Consider the following 21,625-nt stretch of genomic DNA (forward strand, 5'->3'; position numbering starts at 1 on the left):
ACACTGCAACATCTAATGAACTTAGTGTACTTCTTTTTCTTCCTCTTCCTCTGTGTGCCACACAAAGACGCTGCTTCTAATTCTGAGGTGGTACTACCTGATTTAGCCTCTGCAAAGCACGAATAGTACGTCTTGGGTTTCACATGTCCCAGTTATAGATGCGTGCAGAAGAAAAGCCTCAGTTCATATCTCCTGATGTATTTTGTCTGATATAGTAAGATATTCTGTCTATGGTAAATAGCTCTGGGGCAGGAGGTTTAAACACCTAGGATGTTTTCCCTGAGTGAACAAGTGTTGCTCCTGTTGAAGCACTCCAATATTAAAAAATGGATTTTAGATGCTTGCTTTTTGATACCTACTGTATTATGCCTCTGAGCCTTTTGAATACATGTATCCTACAAGACTTTAAAGTTGTAAGCCTAGTGCAGACCAGGATGCTTTTTGGTAGGTATTATTGGAGTCAGATATTTGTGAGATACTATTTCTGACAATTCAGTGAGGTGAGTGTGTGTGTGTGTAGGGATAGGTGAAGAAAGTCAGTGAAGGGAAATAAAGCACATGCTTAACCAGAGGGAACATATTTAATCACCAGTAAAGTTGCTTCAGGTTTTATTGACCACCATGTACCTAAACCGCACTGCAGCAACTGAACCTGGGTTGTTTGATGGCTTCTCCCATTGTGATGGTTAAAGATCTTGTTTAAAATGATTCATTCTTTCTTGCTGCTTGATTTAAAGGTTGACTTTGGCTTCAAAATTAGTCCCATATGTTTTGAAATTTGAGACTGAGAGCTGGTTGAAAGCCCATGTAAATTTGGTACCATGTTGCTCACCTTTGACATGGAGAGGCCACAGAGTGCAGTAAACAGTGCTGAAATGTGGCTGCGTGTGACACGAGTCACTGTACTGTAATTCTAAGTTACGAGACTTGATGAAAAACAATGTGGCCTATATTGAGTGTGCCTAATCTAACTTTGTTCCCCAAAATGGGTCTTTAAACTTACAACTTCACTGTTCATAAATAACACACACATTCTTAATATAAGCAGAGGCAAATGCATGATACACAGCATATGTTATATTACACACAGCTATTTTACCACCGCTGTTAATGTTGCTCAATAACCATTTATAAGACAGTCTAATAATGGGAAACATTTTTCATTAGTCTAAATGCTTGCTTTTAAAAAAATTGACATTCCAGTCCTTAATGTTGTAGCCTTTCCTTTTCTGGTGCTAGTATACGTCATCCACCTAGATGGAATTGTGTCTGTTCACTTCAGGTTAAGCTTATGCTAAACCATTAGATGTTTCTCTTGTCCCTAGAACATGAATGCATTGATTTTCATCCGATGTAATAGAGGTATTAGTAGTAGTAGTAGCTTTTCATTAGCAGCACTTCTTATATTATGGGGTAACTTTTTTTTTTCTATTTAGATTACTGTTCTACGTAAATTAAAAAGAGAATTAAACGAAGAAGAAAATTAAGAACAACACTTGCCTATGTTTTCAGGTTTGTGGCATCAGGCTTCCTCCTCCAGAAAAGGGTAAAAGGATGTCGCAGCAGCCTGAGTTCTCTCATTTAACTGAGTAGTTCAATGCCAGTGACAAGATTCTGAGAGTAACATGAAGATCCCTGGAAATTACTGGAGGACAGGTGAACATGCCTTATATTGTAAAATTACACTATAAAAGAGTCTTATTAGCTTTTTGGAGACAAGCTCAAGACCTTGTTCTTCTTTATTCCTCTTCTTCTTAGGCAATGTATAGTGGTTTTGGTTTATATTCATTCTGGGGAAAAAGTAATCATTCAGCAAACAGTACAGTATGGGGGGTTGAATGTTTATCTGACAGAATTTGTAATTTCCTTCTCATCTGTACAAAATCTAAGCAGGGAAAAAAATGCCTTGTTCCTGTTTCTAGAAAGAGCAACATTGGGACAAATATTTTTGTCTTTAAGACATGGACACAGCAAAAGGGAAATGCCTCCGATGGGACAGGGGCCAGAGGCACGTCATTTCCTGGACTAGAACTATTAGTACTCACAGCTGCTCGTCACAATTGTGACAGACAACAAAGGTATGATAAATATGATACCAAAGAACAGCACTGTAAAGCTAAACTTGCAGCGCATCTTTCATAATCATGTTCCAACTGCCATCACTCTTTCTTTTCTTGTCTTGTCTTGTCTTGTCTTGTCTTGTCTTGTCTTGTCTTGTCTTGTCTTGTCTTGTCTTTTCTTTTCTTTTCTTTTCTTTTCTTTTCTTTTCTTTTCTATTCTCTCTTCTCTTCTCTTCTCTTCTCTTCTCTTCTCTTCTCTTCTCTTCTCTTCTCTTCTCTTCTCTTCTCTTTTTCCATCATTTTATAAATAAATCTGTGTCTTGTCAGAGAGAGGTAATTTGGGACCACCTGTAAATTGAAAATGACATTTGAGGAGAAAGTCCAGATGATCCACAATGAAGTAGACTGATTTTTTTTCCGGTGGCAGAAAAGAAAGAAACCGGTTGCCTCTGTGTAGCTTTTCAAGTATGAAATTTACCCTCACCTGAGGTCTTAAGTAGGATTTTATGTTCTCTCTAAGCCTTGAACTGACATGCTAGAGAGGAGATGTGGTTTTTTTTTTTCCTTTTTCCCACAAAAAAACCCCCAAAGACACAATTTATTGTAATTATTTTAAATGCCAAGAGGATACCATGTCTTTGAAAAACAAAATGGCCACAATGAAGATGCCCTTTGACATCTTTTGCAACTACTGTAAAGTATCTCTATTAGTAAATGTAATAGTTTAGCTAGAGAAAACTTCAAAGAGGAAATGGAATAAAATATTAACTAGTTGGGAATGGGGTGACCAAGATACTTGCTAGGAAATGTACCTCTGTAATTGGCTATGAAATCAGTGTCTGAACTATTTCCAGCAGTAAGAAGAGTGAACTGCTTCACTGAACTATGCTCTGAACAAATCTAACCACAGAGGTCTTGGGGTGTATTAAAGACCAAAAAGAATAGTAGGGTGAACAAATGATTCACCTAAATATCATTATGTCAAATAGCTTTTCAAGTATCTGGAGCTTCTTTGAGGTGAAAGCAGAAGAACAAAGCAAATGTCAAAAAATAATGAACAGAACTTAACTTCAAAGTGACACAGAAAAACAAAGACTATCATCAACCAAAGCAGGAATATTAATAACATGCTAGGAGGAAATCTATTCTTAGCACTCATTTGAAAAAGGGACTGAAAACTTTCCAGTTCTGACCATTGAAAATAAGATGAGAAATGTGAAATCTGTGGAAAGAAGCTATAAACCCAAGTGCTGGCTTTAAATTTAGTAATGGTCTGAAGAACTCAAAACAATGAAGTGCAGTGTACTTTGTAGCTGCTTATTTTTGCTAAGTTGTATAGGTAAAAGTCTCTGATTTCTCCACACTTAATTTTCAAAGACCCCAGAGCCCGTGTTTAATTTAGCAGACTTACAGCTTTTGAATAATATCTCATATAAAATATCTCCATGGGGCTTGGCAGGAGATGCAAAAAAATGTTCAAAAAACAGACGTTATTCTTTAGAGATCAATAGTTATACTCACCAACTAATTACTCTGCTCAAGATAATCTGTTTCCTCAACATGGAGGAAATGAGAATCACAAGGATATTTTTTGTCGATCTATATTTAATCTAATGAGTCAGTTGGCACCCTGAGGGTCTTCAAAAATAGATGCTGATAAATAAATCAGGGGCTGATCCAAAGACTACTGAAAGTAATAGAAAGACTCTTGTTTTGTTTGACTGCATTTGGATCAGTTTCTAAACCTCTTTCAGAAGTGAGCTTTTTATTGTTGCACAATAATTCACATAAAATGTCTATCTGTTTTTATGTAGCCAACACTTTAGTGGATGTCTGTGTCTTTGATACATGTATACATGAAACTATTTTTAATCTGTTGATTAGTATTGCAGAAGTTGTAAGTGATGGATCAGATGCTGAGTTGTTAAAAAATAGAAGTCTGCTGAGTCTGATATTTTTATTGGGTCAAGTTGGTAGTGATGTGGAAATATTTAGCGTGCAAGACAAAATTTTGGTGAATGTTGTCCTGACTTGTAATTTAGGTTCCAGTTATATTCAGCTTATGCGGTGGTAGGAGAAAGCATCACCCCATCCTTACTCAGTGGGCTAAATTGGACACTGTTTTAATTCTTCAGGCTGCTTAATGTAATTATACCTGAAATGGTTTTTTGTCTTTGTTTTATTTTTAGGTTTTTTTTATGTTGAGTTGAAATTTTTGAATCATAATGGAAGTATGGAAAACACAGATATTTTTGAGAAAAGTTAATGGCTTTTACTTTGAAATATAAAGAAACCCAATATTGCAAGCCTTTGATTTGCTTCAGTGTCCACCCATCCGTCCGTCCATGGAAGATTATTTGCACAGGTACCTCAAGCAACGCATAAGGGAACATCAGAGGGTTCTGTTCATGGATTGATATTTTTGGCTTTGGGAGATATGATGCAACTCCCCTCTTTATTGTCTATTAATCCCAGAAAGAGCTGGCAAACTTTCTTAAAGTGATAATGGAAAGATGTCTGGCATGATTGTGTTTCAAATTAGGTGATGCCTAACAATGAGGTCATCTCTCAAGCACTGGAATTCCAAACAGTCCCAGAGCATGTGGGAAGAGTTTCACCTAATGAGGCAACATTTCCAGCACTTGTCTGTATGCAGGAAGTCCATCTAGCACACGTGCAAGCATCCAAAGGCTGCAAATACAGCTGTATATTATAGCATCTGGTTTTAAGAACAAGTAACGATTGTGTTTTAAATATTGCCCTAGACCGATTATGTCATATGCATATATACTTCTGTGCTGCTATACTGACTGAAAGCATCTGGAGCAGCTACCAGTGTTAAATTGTTTGTCAAATATCCACATACCTGTCAATGTGATATGGCTAGCTACACATTTGTTAAATGCCAAGGCAGGTACTACCATGATACCTCTCCATTTGTGAAGCTCCTGTGGTCTTTGGAGGCAATACATCTAGTTGATGTCAGAATTTGGTGCTGCTTATGTGAAAATTTCCCTAAATATTTTCAAGAAGTTTGATGTGGTTTCAGCTGTAAGTAGGGAGCTCTTCCTTCTGAATTATGGGCAAGGGAAATGCTCTAAAAATGTCTTCAGCAAACTGATAAATAGGCAAAACAATATTAAAGACTTATCTTTATATGTGCTCAGGAAATAGGCTATCAAGCTGAATTCCCACTGCCTCTGCCCTTTGAAGATTCATGTTATAAAGCTAAAGGGTGTAGAAATCACCCTTACACTCGTACAAGTAATGTAAATTAAATTTGCTACATCTTACTGCCCCATAGGTTTATTTGCTATGCTCCATCATCTTTAATCAAAACAGTTGGTTAAGTTGAAATATAATCAGTCATGATTCCTGGACAGCTTTTTAGAGCCCAAAGAACACTATGTAACTGATTGAGAGGCAATGTCATTTGTGTCTTAATCCTGATCTCCTTGGTGCTTCTTTTGTAGTCAGAAGAAGGAGGCATGGATTCAGCTTTTTTTGACTACTAAAGGGATAAAAGGCTGCACATGCATATAAAAAATACAGGAATTCTAGCTACTTTTCAGTAATTGTCAGGCCAAGCACCATGCGACAGCTGCTGCAGCTAATTTTTTCCTTTAGAAAATGGAGGGGGGTGTAGGAGTTGGTGAGTAGAATTTAGACAGAAGTCCTGTTCATTTCACACTGAGGGAAGGTATACTGTAATTTTGTAAAGTGCAGGTAGTTTCACTTGCTTTTGTGAACATGAAGCAATGACTTCTCTTATTTTTGCAAAGAATGAGCAAATGCTCCTAAAAGAAAAGAGCTTCTTGGATAACAGAGTTTTTATTAGGCAATTTTTATCACAGCCTTGCACTGAGCCCTTTACTTGGCCTATATTAGAGCAGTCTTATGCTTGCTTTAACTTGTGCAAGTTGTTAAATACTCCTTAGAGATAAGAGTCATTGGGATTTGCTGGATTGGAGGAAACCTTGGCCATTTTTACTTCCCTTTGATTGTACACTACTCCGCCCTGTAACACTGATGAGCCTCCCGTGCCTGGTTATGGGGATTGTAAGACCTTTTATGTCAGCAGTACAAAGTTGTCATAGTGCAACCCCAAATCGGGGCTATTTCACTGAGATAAATGGTGATAATTGACACAACACCTGTTTGTTCTCACTAGAGTCAACAGTTGCATAAGGTTCCAATTACTTCAGAATTTGGCCCCGAGTTTCTGGGAAAATGGTGAGTATTTGCATATAAACTGCTGGACATTTGTTCATGGGCTGTGTACCTGAAGTATGTGGAAATGTGTTTTTCTTGAAAATCACATTGGAAAGTTTCGATGACTCCTTTTTTGACCATTGCATGCTGGAACGACCTGTGAGTGAGAGACAGTGGAGGAGGCCAGCTAAGAGAACTATGATGAGGTTTGCTTGGAGAATGGATGATGCATCCGCTTTGGCTCTGCACTACTTGAGGGATCATGATTAAAAGTTGCTCAGGGAAGCTTGTTACTGTTTTAAAGTTGCCAGTTCTGTGGGTTTCCTGTGGAATTGGACTAGTTTTTAGCAACAGCTGCGGTTAATTTTCAGGAGCCAGTGATAGCCATTTTGGGGGCTTTTTTTAATGCGAACAGAGATTTTTGGCTGTCTGGTTGGGGCAGTGGTTTCCATTGTAAACTTTGATTATGTCTCTGAGAGTTGATGAGAGGTTTTGAGCCAGGACTTTGCATCAGCGAGCCAGTGCTTGACTCCTCTGTCATGGGCACTGGAAGCTCTTCAAGGACAGTGTTTCAAAGTGCCAGTGACAAGCATAGATGATTGTCTGAAGTAGTGAGGGATTTTATAAGGTCCTCTCACCAGTTAGCACAGCCCCATTGAAATACAGTGGGACTTTAATTTCTAGCTTGCTTGCAAGTGTTACTAGCAAAAGGAGGGTAACTTTAGAATCCCAGGTTCTAAAAGCATCTACCACTCCAGATAAGAAGCTTCACCGCTAACAGAAGACGACAATTAACCATATTAAATATTTAGGTACCTTTAACAGTCTTTTTCAGAATTATTAATCATCTGGGCATGACTACAAGATCTATTATGATACAACAGTGTGTGTATGGTGAATTTTTTGTCATTCTAATAATTTTTTCTTTTCTCGGCTAGGCTGAGGTGGTCTCTCTGTTGGTTTCAGTCCATAATGAACACCAAGAAGCAGTCGCAACTGAACCTGAGAGTGGAGTTCACCGTGAATCTTCTGATTTACTATTAAGACCTTATTGTGGGTAAGAAATTAGTGGGTGGTGGCCATCTTTGTGAGGATGGTGGGGAAAAGAGACATTATAGGTGAATCCAGGAGGGTATAGATATTGATGCAAATGCAGAGAAGCTGAAGAGGAAGACTAGACTTGTTCTGCGTTGAACTGGCAGATACTGTGGAGTCTTTCTACAATGGGTAGAAAATAATATGGCAGGACAGAATAAAGGAAGGGAGTCTGTAAACACCTGTTCTTTTCTTTGTGGTGGGCAGTAGTGTTTCCAAGTGTAGGCTTAGTGAGAAGACAAGAGAAGGTGGTATAGCATTCAGCATTTCCTAAATGTGACTGTTGTGTAGCAGCAACAACAGTAACCACAGCTATAAATACTTGTCTCCAAACTTGCCCTGTACAGATAATTAGATTCTGAGGAATATAAGAACCCTTCTGCGTGCTTTCTTCTCAGTCTTAAAAAAGAACACCTTTTTTTCAGTGGCATTCCTGTTCCCAGTCTGTTGGCTGCCCTTATTTTTCAGGCAATTGTGCTCTACCTAGGGGTGCTCGCAGAAACCTGTTTGAAAAACAGTACAAGCAAGTCCTTGTGGTAAAGAACACTGCAAGTCCATCAGTACTGGCATAATCTATATGGTGTAAACTTCATCAGTGATCACAGCAATGACAGAAAACTACAAACCGAGAGATGCTGGAGTGTTTTATAAGAGGTGAGACATTGGCTGCTTGTACTAAGAGATTAAATTGCTGAAGTCCCTTGATTCAAATTAGTGCTTTTGCTACATGGTTTAATGAAGTAAAAATAAGTTTGTCTAAAACTTGATAGAAATAATAATGATTTGGTGCAAAATGATTTTCCAAAATACAAGGGAAATAAATGTAAATTGAATTAAGAAGGAAAGGAAAAGAAAATGTTTCCCCAGTAGAGATAAAGTGCACAATTCTGGGGGTTATTTTCACATACTTCTGACTGTTAAATTCCATTTTCTTTGGCAGCTTTATCCAGTCCCTTCTGTAAAACCTGCTAGAAGAAGTTCCTGTGCAGCCTGTACGTTTGAATTCTAGCGAGGCATCTCGAGACGGTTTGGCTGCCTTGTGACAATATTTCAGACCGGTCTCTGATGAATTCCAGAGTGTTACATAAATATCTGGATCACAAATAAAGGCGTGAAGACACTTGGGAGAGCTGCAAAAGTAAATCAGTGAGCATTTTGAGACACTTCCATCCATGATGTCTCTGACTTAATACCTAGCAGAGGTAAAGGTCCTCCTTTTCTCTCTGTTTCCAGTTTAAGTTTGCTTGTACATCCTAAGAAATAAAAGGAAATACTTTGATCTTTCTGATGTACACCAGCGTCTCCTTGATTCCTTAGGATGTCACCTGGGAAATAACTATTCAAATACATCTTCTCTTTGTTTTATAGTCTTTCATAGTGCCTGCAGCCTCACTATTAGGAAAAAGAAAAAAAAAAAAGTATAGGCGAGACATTACTACCGGCAGAGAAGCTTCTGTCTTTCTCTCCTTGAGTTTCTCTGAATGTGAGGTGTTTAATGAGAACACTGGTTCTGAAGGAAAGCTTTCCAGAAAGGATTGTGTAACACATTGAATTTGATCTTGAGTCCAAAATGTCAGATAGAGTCTTATTGGCAAGAAGCTCTCCAGCTGAGGACGTGCTCTCAATTCCCTGTTCCTTATATTGCATAGCCAAACCCTGGGCTGGGCTGGTTGCGGACCACAGTGAATGTGTGCATGAGAAGTGAGGTTTGTCATCCAGGGATTTGAGGCAATTCTGTCATTGTGAAGCTCACTACTACTCTGGGGTTTTATTTGTCCCTTTTTTCCCCTGAAAGTTGTTCTTGTTTGCAAAGAAATAATACTATCTTCCTGATACAGCTGTAGTGATGCTTGGATGAGGTGGTATCAACAATCAGTTGGATGATTTTCATGGAACAGGCAGCTGATGCGTTTAAAAGAGCCATAAAAATAAGAACTGGCAGCTGGCAAAGATGGTTTTGGTGTGCTTTTCATGCACTGAATAACTCATCTGTACCTCCACCAACCTTGTCACTGAATCTCCTTCAGTTGCTGTGGGAGTCTGGCATGTAATCTTGGAGCGTGATGAGTTACATGAGACACAGATTTGCTGTATCTGTATCATATGGAATTAGTGTAGATTAGATAAACTAAAATAGCCCCCAGCACAGATGCATCTGCATTTCAAATTAAAGTTCAGCTATTCCTTGTGCACCCACTTCATCTCCGTATGCTTGTGTTACCGTACAGGCCTGCTGACAGCTTTAAAACAGCTTCAGAGGAGGAAAATGACTGATGGCAACCCCAAAGCCATGCAAAGCTCTGTGATTTTCATTGCAAATTGTGTTGCCTGTGAGCCTTTTAAAAATACAAGTGATAGGAAATCAATCCTTAGGCAAGATTGGCAATGACTAATTGCTACCTGTGGAAGGATTAACTCTCACCAAAAGACTTTGTGGACCTTCACAGTATATTTAAGGGTAGCTTGCTTCATGTCCTGCTTAAATCCTGCCCTATTTGGGGAGAGAGGATTTGTTCATAGGTGATCCCTCCCCTATATATAGGCATCCCCTCTCTATAGATGGAGTCACAGATTTGCTCATAGGTGAGGCAGATCCCTCCCCTATATATAGGCATCCTCTCTATAGATGGAGTCACAGATTTGCAATCCAATTTCCTGCTTCCCCCTGAATTGTACTGACTGAGCTACTGCCTTTTTCCTTCTGCTCTCCAAATGATTTACCCAGGGGAGGAGTGTATGGGCCCTGTACACTGATGAGTGGGGACAGGGCAGATGGAAAGATGTAATTCAGTGGGAGGCTGCCCAGTTTCTTTCACATACCACCAAATCACCAAAAGCTTCTTTCTTTCTGCCAAGCACTTCCCTCTCACCCATGCTTTCTTTCCTACATGTGTATTTTGTTTCAGTCTGTTGGCATTATTAGCAAAGAGTCATTCAGTCTCTGCGTATTGGTCTGAATCCACATTAAATATATAAAAGGTATGTTCAGTTAAAGTTAAGCAACACTGTGCCTAGTGAAAATGAATAGAGTGAATCATCCTCTGAAAGATTTGAAGACACAGTACGGGAATCCTTTTACATGATTATTTTAACACATGTAGAAGAGGAAGGAAAAATAACACCACACTGGAGCCCGATGCAAGGAATTTCTGTTAAATAGATAATGTGTTTACATTTAAATCTCTTGCTGAAGTGGCTGAATTTGCCTATGGCTTTAAGATGCTCAAAAGAATGTAGTTGTTAATTAGACAGTATAGTGGGGTGAGGGGGTGTGTGTTTTTTCAAAGTGGATGGAATCACTTCCATTTTATATCATTCTTCAATAAACGTTATTCCTGAGTCTGCAATACAGACAGCCTGGTTTCCTCATTAGGAAAAAAACCACACTCAAAAGGCAGTGTCTTCATATCTATCTGTATATACACATACATACTCCTTATATATACACACCTCTTGTTCAGTTATTTATAATCATAATATTAATGTACATTAAAGTGATGTGGTATACATAGTTCCTTACAGCTTTCTATCAGGTAAACAAAACAGGAGACCTAAGATAATTTTACGGGAATGGACAATGATTCAGGGCTCAAGACATCTAACGTTGTTGTCACCACAAGTATGATTTGCACAGGAAGCTTTTATTTTAAAAGCGCATTAAAGGAGGTGAAAGTTGTCTGGTTTCAAAAGTGCTGTTCACCTACTCGTTGGCATTAGGTCAGTTCCAAGGTTCTCTGAATTGTTTGTTTAGGAAGTCATTGTTTCAGTTTTTTAGGAAGTTATTGTTTCAAGTTTTGGTTCCTCGCTGTAATTTTTTTGAACATAGATTCCCGCTGAGACTATAGCATCACTATTTTCAGCCTATAAATAAGTGCAAAACTTCCATGAATTCATTTTTGTGGACGCTGCAGTCCCTTCTATGTGTGCTGTGCAATCAACTTTAGAATAGTTTTGGTATTTGTATGTGAACACAAAGGTACTAGATGCTAGTGGTCTCCTCAAAAGAGTGCAAAGCAGCTGTAAAATGCCACTTATGCTGCTTAAGCATCCCATCAAGCTTTGGGAAAAAGCTTAGAAATCAATTTTCATTAATGAAGTATGACCCATTAGAATTATTGTGATATAGATCATAGTTGTAAAAGAATTTTTAAATTTCTATCATAGTAGGCATTTGCTGTGGCTTCTTTCTCTATGAAGTCTAAATTCTCTAAAAATAATTTAGGAAGCAGATTTATAGGATGACTACTGTGAAATTCCATTATCTTTTTTGACTGACCAAGAACATCCCCTTTCTTGTAATTGCTACCTTAGTTTTAGCTGGAGACTTAGAGGTTTAGAAAAATACCCTATACTTTTCTGTATAATGATATGTGTGTGTATATATATGTGATGTATAATGATATGTGTGCATATATATGTGTATATATATATATATAAGCTGCTGAACGATGCTGTTAAGCAGGAGATATTTTTCCTGTAGTTCAGGCTTGCCAGATTTTCACATATTAACGGCCATCTTACATAACTAAGAGTGTTGATTCGCTGTGTTTTTTTCTCCTGGCTTTCTTGCTTTTTCTTGGTATCTTATACTACATTTGCTGGTGCAAAACTGGTAAAGGTTGCTTATTGAGTTATTGTGTTATTTTATAATGCTGTTAGCATTAAAACGTTGCCAATTTTTTTGTTTATTTCTTAAAGCGTTCAGACAGGAGATCTCCTGACCTAGCTGCAGTGCTTCAAAGTAGAGCCATCTCCATCTATCTGCTGCATTTCTTTGTTCAAGGGTGCTCACCTGCAGGGAGCGAGAACACTCAGCTGTTCCACCTCAGAGCCAGGTGAGACCTATTGAGAAAATAAAGTGTAATCAGCTGTGTTGGCTGTTTGAAGCCAATATTTCAGCTGTGAAGTAACATAGGTGAGGAACAGTTCTCTCCTGCTCTGGTTAGGTTAACGTCTCGTAGAGAAACAAGATGGAGAGCTGGAGCCTTTAATGTCTTAAACCACCACAAGAAGGTTCCTAAGAAAGCTTTTTTTGGGATGCTGGAATTTTGCTTTCGATCAAGTTTTTACTGCATCATCAGAGGGTGAGTTTGGCTATTGTACAGCATTACAGTAGGGAGTGGGCAGTTTATGAATGACTTTGGTAGTGTAGGACTGTTGAAATACCCAGAATCAGAAGGATAAATAAGCTGTGTGGTTATATTTTGATACAACTGAATAGAATTATTTGATAGCCTCTTGCATTGCCTGTATGACCTACTTTTCTACTTTAACAGACAAGGTTTCATATAGCTGTAAACTTGATTTTAAGAGTGTGAAAGAAATTATTTTTTTGTGTGTTGTGAAGATCATAAATCCTTTCTGTACCTGTGATTAATTTAGGCTGGTGTTTGCATTTTACTTAGATCTACTCGGTCATGCATTTGGTAATAAATTCTTCACCTTCAGGAATACTGTATGATTTTAATTCATACACTTCTCTTTGGTAATCAGTTACCCCTTACTGATGTGGACCATCAGCTTTCAAAATTACTGTAATTAAAATGGAAAAAATACATAATGACTTCATTAATGCAATGACCTATTTTGCTTCCAGCATTTTCTCTGTTCCTGAACCAAATGTTTGAACTATCACATCTTAACCTTCTTATCTCTGATGGCTATGCTTTTTTTTCTGTCATCAGAAACTAAAAATGAAAATGTCTTACTGTATTCACATCATTTTCCTCTCAGGAAAGTAGCATAACATGTCATTATTTAGAAGGGGAAAAGTTGTATAGGGCTTGAAACCCTACACCTCCCAAGTTGGGAAGATTTTCACTTAGTGTGCAGGTTTTGCCACTCAGGCCCCTCTTTAGACATCATAAAACTTTACTGTCTTTCACTTTTATGGCACAATTATGAATATAAAAGCAGGGATGTTAATGTTGGGTAAGGAAAATGATTTGCCAGACTCTGTTATCAATGACAAAACACTCAGAGAAGGCAGTAAAAGCGAAGAGCCAGTAGGTGAAGTTGAGGTGTGTTGACACTTGGGAATCTGGCCTAACAAAGGGAAAGGGAGATAGCAAGAAATGGTGCTTCTTCCTCTGTGCTGAAAGAGGGAGCTGGAGTCACTGACGTGGTTTCCTTGGGAAGAGTTAAATCTTTTCTGCAGTATCTTTTCTTTTTAAAGGTAAACTCTCCATTGTACAGTAGATGATATTCTCTCACACTTTCCATCCCACCACAAGCAACATCAGGGGTCTTCTGAGTAGCAGCTGTACTGAATGCAACCTGAGGACCAGGAAAACAGAGGAGAAAGAAAATAGGAAGAAATTGTTGAAAATAGATTTAACATAATATTTTGTACAAAGTACTTATTATATTTATATCAAGATGTGTTTTATTAGCTCATAAAACTTAGTCATATGGATAATTCGAGTAATTAAACTGACTAGGCCCAGTGTATTTGTTAGCATTGTAATAGTGCAAAACTTATTTCCACAGGTGTTTCAAAAGACCCGCGGAGGTTGCATGACTGAAACATTGACATGTTATTCTAATAATATGATGCTGCTCTGTCTGACTCAAGAGCTTTTAACTTTAATAATTTCCAGGTTATTCAATAGCCAAAATGTGTTTTCCGTTCATGCTTTCACACTGGTGCGTTTTCTTTAATATAAAATAGTGATATAATGAATAAATTATATCCAGATGAAAGGCCGTCATTTGATACTTCATCCCAGGATTGTGATGGTATATGGCAAAATAAACATTTTCCAATAATGTGCTATCTGTATGAAGGACAGGGACCTAGATGGTGGCCTGAAGGGACATTTGATACAAGGAGGAATGAAAAAGCCTGGCTGGACAAGCAAATAAATTGTTACTGATATGGGAGCTGGAGATCGGCCTTGCGTCTTTTGGGTGGGGGCTGATGAGGGGTTACTTACGGATCTGTGGCTTAGATTATTTCTTAAGAAAATGAGGACTTTAAATGAAGCACTTGCGTGAGTCCATCTCACCAAGTTATCCAGAAGATGAGTCAGGTTGGTGGCAAGTCCCTTGGTTATAGTGGGTGTCCTACTTTGAGATAACACAAAGGGGCATTTTTGTTGTGGAGCCTTTGCTGGCTGCAGCAGGCACAGCTCCCAGCCCCCCGAGGAGAGTTTTCAACAGACACGGTGGGAGTTCCTGAAGCTATATATCCGTCCTGTGCTGCCGCGTTCAGTTCAGATACGTCTGTAACACTTATTGTAACTGATGAATAATTATCCCCACTGCCAAGATAATTTCAGCCACTGTGATGAGGGCTGATGAAAGACGTGTGAGCTGGGAAATCTTACTTGAGTTGGAAATCTTGCAAAAGTCTAATGACTGTGAGGTCGGGGTGCCTCGCTACTTTCACACCTGGTGCCAGATATTTGGTTTTGCATTTGCCAATGAGTTAGCTGCAGCCAAGGTTTTTTAATTTTTTTTTTTTTTTTTGCAAAGACCACCCGTAACTCCTGTGAAGGGAGAAAAAGATTTTGCTAGTAACAGTTTTGTCAGTGTTATATTTTCCATATATTTCAAAGGCCAATCTGTTTGTCTCTTTCTTGGTATTGTGTAATGCACTAAAGACTGCCTGGGTGCTACTATGTTCTTCTTGAGCAGTTAGTAATGTACTCTGCTATTTTGTCCAAAAAGACTGGTGGAAGTTTTCCACGGTAGGAGGAAAAAAACATCATCAGGTGGCACTCGCTGCTGTATTCTTACATGTCATGAATATGAGCTGACTTTCAGAACTTTTCATCTGTTTAAAAAGATTTTTTTGTTGCCCAGATAAGATGGCTCCATGTGCAGGTGCTTAAAAATGTCATACATGCAAAATTTAGGAATTGCAACTCTGTCAAATGTCAACCTCCAACTATGTGCCTAGAAAACTATTAAGAAACAAATAAATTTTAAATATCTTCAAATCTATTTGAGACAAACCTTTTCAAAAATGTCCCGTTCCTACTGGTAATAGGGTGGTGTGCAGCCTTTTAGATCTGAAAAGTTGAGCAGTAATAGGTATTTTATGACTATTTTTAACTTTTTAGAGACACGGAGAGCAAGCAGAGTTAGCACTTGAGTATTGCTGCATAGTAATTCCTCCCCCTATTTAGAGAACAGTTGTTTGATCCTGATGAGAGAAATAGACTATGAATCTTAAAAGTAGTTAAAAAAAATTATACTGAGCACGTCATTGAAAATAGTGTACTAGAACAACAATTTAATGTCAAACATGAGTGTTTCATTGTTTGTTGATGGTTTATTCTTTTAGACTGAAACCAAACAAATGTCATCTCTGAAGGTACATCTGGAGAAAATGTTTCTATGAACTATACACAAAACAGAAGAAAACCTTTAGGGATGTGACTTAAAATTCCAAAAAGTGGGTTGTAAACCCAAAATATCGCCCCTGGTTATCATGAGAACATAATTTCTGAAAGGATTGTTTTTATTTCCTTATAATTTTCAACAAAGGAAAAAACCCACTGTTTTAAACAATTCTAGTAGTTGAATTGCCATTTCTACAAAAATAAACATGGTGAAAAATCAAATACTGTAAAAGGATGCCTGTCAACAATGAAATGCGGAATTAAGAATGTTTCCTAATTAGAGGAGAGAGAAATCTGTGCATGTTACAATAGCGTGGTATTCACTACAGAAGAGTAATGTATTATTAGAAACATCCTAGGGTGTTCATTCTGGATTCAGGTATTAGCGGAGCCATTTCAGCTTTGATTCAGGATGAATTCTTAATTCAGGTATTTAAACAGACTGAGCGTTGTCTCTGAAACAGCAGTTTATGACCTAAGTGAAGTTTTATTATCTGCGATAAGTTTTATTGAAAAAAAAAATATATTTTTTGCTCTCACAGATCAAATTTTCAATTGTCTCTGAAACAGCAGATTATGACCTAAGTGAAGTTCTATTATCTACGATAAGTTTTATTGAAAAAAATATTTTTTTTGCTCTCACAGATCAAATTTTCGTCTGCTTTCAGAGGCAGGGTGCTTAAATACTCTGTAATTACTTACTATCTCATCTGATAAGCTTTAAGCTTAAGCTATGAAATTGTGGTACTTTTTTTTCCCCCCAGAATATAAGAGGAAATGGTTGTCTTGTAGTTTTTCAAGAGGAAAAAACCAATCACGGTCCAAATCATCATTAATGAAAAATATAACTTTTGCATGTTTTGTGTGCTCAGCAGGTCCATTAACAGATCTCTGGGCTAATTCAGGTTATCTTTATGTAATAAAGCCTCAGGATGTCACAGCAGCAAGGCGTTACAGAGATAGTTATGATCCACAGTCAGAGTAGAGGTAGCTGAGACGCTTGATCACATTCTCAGGAATGTGTGGGCTAATCTAGAGGCTGACATGTCAAAGACAGGGAACACTGTTGTTGGATGTTGCTGTGAGGGTCACAGTAAACATAAAGTTGTTGTTTTGTGAATCCTCTTGAGGCAAGGTAATCCTTAACTTACTAAAGGGAGGTGGAGACACCAAAGCAGGCAGATTGTGTACCTGCTCTGTCACTTCTAAATTAGCAGTGATTTTAAAAAAAAAAATAAAAAAAATTGAAATTCAATAGTGGAGACCCTAAAAGCGAGAGGTCTTGTTTTTATTACTTGTGAAAAACAGACAGTGCAATAACAGAAATGAGGGATGCTGTACCATCAGTTGAGGCTATTGAACAAACACATCATGTACTGTGCATCCAGAAAACAGTCTTTTTATCAACAGAGAATAAATGTGAGAAAAATCCAGAGGAAAATATGGAGAGGCCTGCTATATTTAGGAGCTGTTAATGTAGGTATGGTTTTAAATGAGCTGATGCAATATCATTTGTATCTACAGCAGTGCTACAGTTTAAAAGCTAAATCATAGTAAATTTCTCATTTGGAGAAATGTAATTTGGCTTGAATCAATAAATTTATGATCTGTCTGGCTCCTCACTGAGAGGAGAATTGAAAGGTCCATGCAACACATGCAAACTGCAAGCATATGCTGCAAACTGCAACTGGTCAGCTGGCACCTGACCAAGGAAAATGAGATCCTCTGGCTGGCCAGCCAGGGCGCGGGGATTTCTTAGCAGGAAGGCAGCTGGTTTGCTTTGAGCCACTGCTCTGAACCAGAGTTTCACTGGAAGGGTACCAGTGCTGGGTATAAGTAGTATTTAGCAAATGAAATATTCTGTTGGATCCGTTCTCTTACTCCTTGTTTTGTTAGAAGCAGACAGATTTAATTTTCATGCACTCTCCGTTTGTTGAGAACGATCATTCCTAATTTACTACTCAGGAAGTGAAAAAACAAAAACCAAACCTCTTTAACTGCCAGGACAATGAAATGTAGAGCTATTACTTAGCATGTTGAATAACAAACCCCAGCTCAAGCTTTATTGACCAATTCTAGCAGGAGATGCTTATGTAGTATATCGTACAAGCAACAAGGTATAATAAGTTCTTCTAGTTTGGAGACAAATATACATTGCGAATTGCTTTTATTTGTTCCTTAAGGTTGTCTTGACTTTACATTGGGATGGATGTGGCTGAGTATAGTGTCAATTTATTGTTGAGAGGATAAATCCACCTTTCAAATTTTCAGGGATAGAAATGTATGGGGAAGAGCTGCAAGTTTCACTTGAAATTCCTGCATATCCTCTTTCTTTGAGACACTGTAAGCACTCTTTGCCACATCCCACTGCCCTTGTTGCTTTTTGTCAGTTTCTGCTACAATGTAAAATATTTTTTGTTAGTGAGTGGTGCTGATATACACAAGAAAAGGATTACTAATAAACTAGTCCAATAAGTAAACAGACAAATCACAATATTTGCTTTTCACAGATGTTTGATTTTTTTAAAGGACCTCACAGCAGGGAAACTTATGATGGTTTTACAAGCACAGGACCAACCCTGCCAACGATTAGACCCATGTAAACCTGCTTGTGCTAACTTGATGTAATGCTGATTTCTGTTCTATTACCTTCGCCTCTGTATCTCTCTCTCTCCTTCTCTGTCTCTCTGAAGTTTCTTTGCATGTTGGCTGGACTGTGATGATGGCATGACATGAAGATGCAATTTATGCCACTTCGGATGTCGTGACTCTTGCTGACTCCTCATGGCTGCACTTCAAAATGCTACCAAAACTGTCTTGGCTGGATGGCCCAGATAGTATGGTCCTCTGAAATTAGAAAATATCAGTCTTTATTCCCTGTCAGGGCATGTCCCCATAAACGGGGTTTCCTCAGTGAGGCTGGGACTCCACATTAAAAATACACTGAGGGTAGAGCTGCTTTCAGAGTTCCTGCCCCTGTTCACTCATTTCTGTGTCTTGCTGGTAGTATGTGGCCCTTCAATTTTGCCAATTGGGCTTCAGTCATCTAAAGATGTAAGATCAGCTTAAGGCAAGCAGAACATTAAAAATGTTCTGCTGTCCAAAGCAGTGATTTTGTGCTCTCTGAGGCCCTAGCTGTCCTCTTCCTCCCTGCTGCTCGTACAATGGGTTAGGACTGGTGACTGGAGCTGCAGCGTGAGCCACTGGGGGACAGAAAACTGCTTCTTGTTGCAGATTTTTTTTTTTTTGGCTTTTATTGGAGTTACTGTTGCTAGTGAAAATGCAAGAGCCACAGTGGGCATGTGGAAACACAGTAGGAGTTGCATGGGTGGGCTACCTACTCGGAAAGCAGTACTGTCTTGTGTTGGCTTAAGCTATTATAGTTCCCCTGCCATATCACCATCTTTGAAATAATGTGGTTTAAAAGACAGAAAAAGAGTAAAACTGAAAGCATATTACCTGGCGTCTTAGCCAGTCATAAACCCACTTGAATTGCTACAACTAAGGAAGCAGTAATCTCTCTGGAGTCTCTTGTCATACCTGGAGGTGGAAGTGTCTTAAAATGGCTTTGCCACTTGAAAGATGTGCAATGCAGAACCACATCCTGAGGTGCTTATGCCATCGATCTCCATTCAAACTTCAGAAGTAATAGCAATTCTCCATAAGAAGATTTTCCTGTTGTTTCCCTTCTGTTTGTCTGAATGGATATTTAAGTTGGGGTCAAAAAACATACTGGTCCAAACTATAGACCCTCAATCCTTTTTTTGGGTACTTCAAAACAAGCCTGACTTTCAGAAATACTGAGTATGCCACAGCTCTTGTTTAAATTCGGATGCAGCAGTGCCTGGCTGTGATCTGTAATGAGCCACCTAGAAAGAAAAAAAACCAACCCAACGCAGACAGAGCTCTGGGCTGTTTAAAACTCTGCTTGGCTGAATGACAGTATTGCTGGACATGCCAAGACTTGTTAATTTATATCTACTCTTTTCATCTGTTAAAGCAATGGAAATAACAGAAAGAGTTAGATTCCCCTAATTGCTAGTCATTAATTTTTCACCCTGGCTGGATATTAACCCTGCTACCAGCCACTTCACCCAGAGCAAGAGCAATCTGGGGACCCTGTTATCATCAGTTAGCTGAGAAGATGACAATAACACCCACCCATGCATGTACTAACTGTCCGTCGCTTGGAGGGTCGGTCTGTAATATGTAATCCCCACCAGCGGATATGTTTGCATTAATAATGAGCTTTCATCTTTTGGTCCTTTCGCCTCTCCTACCCCACTCCACCCCCTCCAGGAGATGTGTAAGCTTTCAGACAGTGAAAGGGTTCTTGCTAGAAGACAGGTTGAGGTAAAGAAGAAAAGTGGAGTAAAATGAAGAGAAATCTAGCAGTAAGAGAATCCCTGTGTTATTATTTTTTTTTTTTTTAAATCTGACATGTTGATACTTCATTGCGATTCAAGTTTATATTCTTACATCTCAAGAGTACGGAAGTGGTAGCAAAATAAGAGCTCGTGTTCTATTTGGGCTCTATATTCAAGGCTCTTGAAGAAAAACCCCCCTGTTACACAGAGAACTTTCTTCAGAAGTGAATAAACCTTTGAACCTATCCTTCTTTTCTGGGACTTTCACTGGAAACATTTGGCTTAAGTCTAAACATAAACAGAGCCCCTTAATCATCATTTCTGTGACCATCTCTATGCAGTTCCTTAACTGGTACCAGGAGAGCTAGTGGTAAAGCGTGGCTCCGTTGTGGTGGCCCTATGAGGCCTGAAAGCCTGCGGGGTAGGAAGAACAGCATGGAGTATTTTACAATAGAGATGGGCATAAAATCTTTAAATAGGTTTGGGTTGGTTTTTTTTCCTCTTTTTAATGAAATTTTTAATGGCTGCATTCATTGAAATTCTAATTGTGTTGGGAACTTCTGCCATGCTGACTTTTTGTAATGCATCAATCGGAGAAGGATCCACTCAGTGGATGTTTTTGGGACTGAAATGGTTGAAGTGTCCTGAATGACTAGTTCACACTGTTTAACTCTGTAAATAATGCTCTCTTCCCTGCCCTGTTAAATAATATAATGTTTTTTACATTATAAAGATTACAATTTTGAACGTTTAAATGTTAGGAAATGTCACAGTTGAAGGAGATGGCAAAATTTCATTTGGTCCTTTTCTAGGCAATCATTATAGTGCTGGTTTTAATTATACTGTCACATATGTTGGTCAACCCATTGTTTAATTTGAGGTCCCTGTTCCAAACTGTGAGGTCAAGAGGCTTTTTGAAGACAAATGCAGAACAGCAAGATTTCATTCAAAACACAAGTTGCATAAAATATGTATGCATAAGTTAAATGTTTATAATGAAGTATCCAGTGAAACTTCATTAGAAAGCGTTACCTAGCTTAGGAAAGACCTGTAGTGGCATAAGATAGAAGTAGAGCACACCTGGAAAACTCGGGTTAAATCCTTTTCCTAGCAGGCCAGGGATGCAGTCCTCCTGTCTTGCTAAATTCTATGCTGAAGTTGTACATTGGGCATAGATTTTCAGTGAGGTCTATAGACTTCTGCTCTTTGCCTCCCCACTATAAGTGAAACTGTTGCTATTAGTGAAAATGTTGGCAGTATCCTAAATCCATGAGGATAAAAAAACCTGGAAACCACCAATGTTAATGTTTGATCAGAAAACTTGTTGATAGCAAGTATTTTGGGGAAAAAAAATCCTGTGATAGTCAGTGCAAACAGTTCTGCAGGGCAAGGCAACTTTCACTAGTTGTTTGTAAAAATGAGTGAAAAATACCTAAATTTGGTTTTAGAGTAGTGTAAAACCATTATTTAATTACTTTAGTAAATCCAGTAGGGATGGAAAGAACTAGATGTTACTATTTTTTTTTTCTTCCTTTTTTCACCA

Source organism: Charadrius vociferus, unplaced genomic scaffold (assembly GCF_000708025.1).
Source record: "Charadrius vociferus isolate BGI_N301 unplaced genomic scaffold, ASM70802v2 scaffold159, whole genome shotgun sequence".
In the NCBI taxonomy this organism is placed as follows: Eukaryota; Metazoa; Chordata; class Aves; order Charadriiformes; family Charadriidae; genus Charadrius; species Charadrius vociferus.